The sequence below is a fragment of the Cyprinus carpio genome, chromosome B17 (assembly GCF_018340385.1).
Source record: "Cyprinus carpio isolate SPL01 chromosome B17, ASM1834038v1, whole genome shotgun sequence".
NCBI lineage: Eukaryota > Metazoa > Chordata > Actinopteri > Cypriniformes > Cyprinidae > Cyprinus > Cyprinus carpio.
The window spans coordinates 28559563-28562953 of record NC_056613.1 but is presented as its reverse complement, the minus strand read 5'-3'; the positions used below and the strand labels follow the sequence as shown (position 1 = coordinate 28562953).

Here is a 3391-nt window from a genome sequence, read left to right as displayed (position 1 = left end):
TACCATATCTCATGCCCGGTGGTTATTAAGGCGGCATTTACCCAGACTAAAGCCCACTCCCTAATTAGTATATACCCGCCAAGTTTCCCGGCTTCTCGGACTTGCTGGTGCCCGGGATAAGGGGGGGGGAGGCACTTCGGGGGGAGGCACTCTTCGCATTTATCTATATAACCCTAACCCTAACCCTAACCCTATTTCAAATCCTAAATTCTACTTACATGAAACATGAAAATTTGGGATATATACAGAGTTACATTGCAGTACAATAACATAAACTCCCTTTTGGCCAAGCAATGGAAACTAACTGCCATGTGACAAGGTGAAATAACATACCCTAATGTGCATCTGAAGCAATTTATGCTGTTATAGGCTGTTAACCGGTGGCTTGTGAAGACAGATGGAGGTCACCTGACACCTGAACAAAGAAATGTGGTCATTCATGCCATTGCATCAATGAAAGCATGTCTGACGGTACTATATTTTCTTACATTCATAACCCCAGTGCAACTAAGTGGTCCTGACCAAATTATGCATTCTGTAGTGTACATAATAGTGAGTTTACAATTATTTATGCTTTTTTTTTTTTAATGTTTGTATATAAGCATCTCAGATTAAATATGTTTTTCCCCTAAGGAGGAAGAGTTTCTCAATGTATCTGCCAAGAAATGCAGTGAGATCGACACCTTTTTGTATAGTCCCCATGTAACAACTTATCTGAAGACAAATTGGTTTACTTATGCGGAGCTGTGGGTAAACTTTGGCAGAACGTTCTATCACTGTAGCAGTGAGACAAACAACAAGGCTGAAAGGTATTTTACTTACATTTGCCAATAATATTTCAAATAATTTATTTTCATATTGGGATCAGAGTATTTGCTTAAAACATCAAGGTGTTGCTAACATCATGTTCCTAAAATTATGCATGCAAATATAGTGCCAGTCTCTACTAGCTTTTCTCAAAATGGCATGGGCCTATCTAATACCACATATAGAACACTGACTTACTATGCACTGAACGTTACGTCTTACCACAAGGCCAGCTCACCTCATGGCCTGACTATTGGGAGGCAAAGTTTACCATGAGCTGAAAAACTTATATTCCCCAAATCAGCAGTTAATGCAGCTTTTTAGGTTGAATGAGCGAGGTTTCACTAAAGTCAGAAAAAATATGTAGGAATCAGTGTTTTACACTGATAGTTTATTTTGTATTGCTATTCAATTATTTTCTCCCAATTTGATAGGAAGCCAATGGTATGGTGGGTGTCAGATTTGTAATTGTCAAGCTTTTCACGTTTTTCATGCCTTTCTGTCTTAAAGATTCTTCCTTACGTTGAAATACCAGTTTCTGCGAGGCCAGGCAAACTGAAGAGTCGACCAACTTCTGCTTTTGCTATGTGGAGATGTAGAAAAGTATTACAGGTTAGTAATCTCTCTAACAGGGAATGTGGATTTTGCCAAATGGCTATTTCAGCCTGTTATAGAATAAAATAAAATGAGACGCAGCTACTTTCATGAAGCTTGCCACCCTCTCACAGTCTTAACAGTGAATTCATTTTTTTATGGAGCTGTTGCACTAAAAAAACAATCACCATGGCAATGACTACACAATGAAACTTGCATTTAGCTAAAATCTATTCAACAATAAGGGCCAATATACAGTATGGTTATGAGTTTATGGTATTGCATAAGTTATTGGCCATCCAATCAGAATATGCAAAATGTGTGCCATTAAAAAGTTTGTGATGGTGCCCTTACCTGTGTTGCAGCTAGCTAGGGCACACTCTCACACACTGGTGTCCTGTCGCTCCCCACTGTCCTATCTGAGGCAAAGGCTACTATTTTACTGTAATTCCAAATTTGTGTCTTGTTTTTCATTACTGCAGCTACATGGATGGCCTCAGCGAAGCAGGACGACTGACATTATCCAGCTCTGCTGCTCACCAGGCTGCTGCGCTGCTGTTTAAAAATGGTGTGGGCAAAGATTTGGACATAGAAGCGGGGCAGTGCTTTGTGCCATCACAGTCAACCAACACAGCCTACAAAGTTAACTCGTTACACTTCACGTGTGAATGCACCAAATTCCGGATGGGAAACATATGCAAATGTTGCAGGTCAGAGCGGACCACCAATTAAACGGGTCTCGCTCCTCCCTCTAACTTCCACCTCGAGGAGGTCCCACAACACCCCAATGAACAAACAGACAACCAAGATTAAAATTTAACAATTTTATTTATTTAAAAGTTTGGGGAAAGGGGAGGGGAAACTTTAAAACTACTAATGACTCGAACTATTTTTGTCCACAGATACGGATTCCAGTCCTCGATAACACTCCTCTTCAGCCCTTCCTCGACACACTCCACTTCAGCCCTTAATTTCCAGCTGACTCCACTCCAGGTAAGTTTAAAGCAAGAGCTAGGCAGTAGACGTGCAGGGACTTTCTGGCTCTGGGGGGGGGGTGGACTTCAAAACCCAAGGCTGAGCTGTTAGCGTGCAGGGGTTCTAGCTCCCAGGTAAGTACAGATTTCAATACACAGGTGGGTATTCACAGGGCTGAACTGTTAGCGTGCAGGGGTTCTAGCTCTCAGGTAAGTAGAGAGTCCAATACACAGGTGGGTATTCACAGGGCTGGGCTGTTAGTGTGCAGGGGTTCTAGCTCACACAGAATTACACGTGAGTCAGTACCGGTTGAGTATCACCGGGCTGGGCTTTTAGCGGAAGGGCGTTCTAGCTCTCAGGTAAATACAGAGGTCCAAACACGGGGGGTATCACAGGGCTGGGCTGTTAATGTGGCAGGGGGTTCTAGCTATCAGGGAGAACAGAGTTCAATACACAAGTGAGTATTCAGAGGGCTGGACTGTTAACGTGCAGGGTTCTAGCTCTCAAGGGAACACAGACAGAGTTCATACAAGTGAGTATTCGCAGGGCGGGGCGGTTCGCGTGTAGGGGTTTCTAGATCACACGGGTAATACAGAATTCAATCCTACAGGTGCGTAGTTCACAGGGCCTGGGCTGTAGCGTGCAGGGTTCTGCTCTCAGGTAAACTACAGAGACGAGTTTCAACACGGGTGGGTATTCACAGGGCTGGGAGTTAACGTGCAGGGGTTCTAGCTCTAGGGGAGAACAGCGTTTCAATACACAAGGAGTATTCCATGGTGGACTGTTAACGTGCAGGGGTTATAGCTCCATAGTGAACACCGAGTTCAAATACACAGGTGAGTATTCGCAGGGCCGGGCTGTTAGCGGTGCAGGGGCTCTAGCTCACAGGTATAGGGTTGGAGCAGTGGGGAGCAATGTTGGACAACAGTGTGAGCATTCCACAGGCTGGGCTGTTAACTGGCTACTCACCACTGAAGATATTCAGAGGTCGGTATTCCAAGCAGATACGGGATGG

At 43.9% G+C, this 3391-nt stretch overlaps 1 long non-coding RNA gene across 1 annotated transcript; it reads left to right on the top strand.

Moving 5' to 3' along the window:
- Window positions 1-219: 219 nt before the first annotated feature.
- LOC122140248 lies at window positions 220-2182 on the top strand. The gene is made up of 4 exons (XR_006156931.1): window positions 220-471; window positions 634-809; window positions 1318-1419; window positions 1884-2182. It is a non-coding gene; the product is annotated as an uncharacterized LOC122140248 (long non-coding RNA).
- Window positions 2183-3391: the final 1209 nt, after the last annotated feature.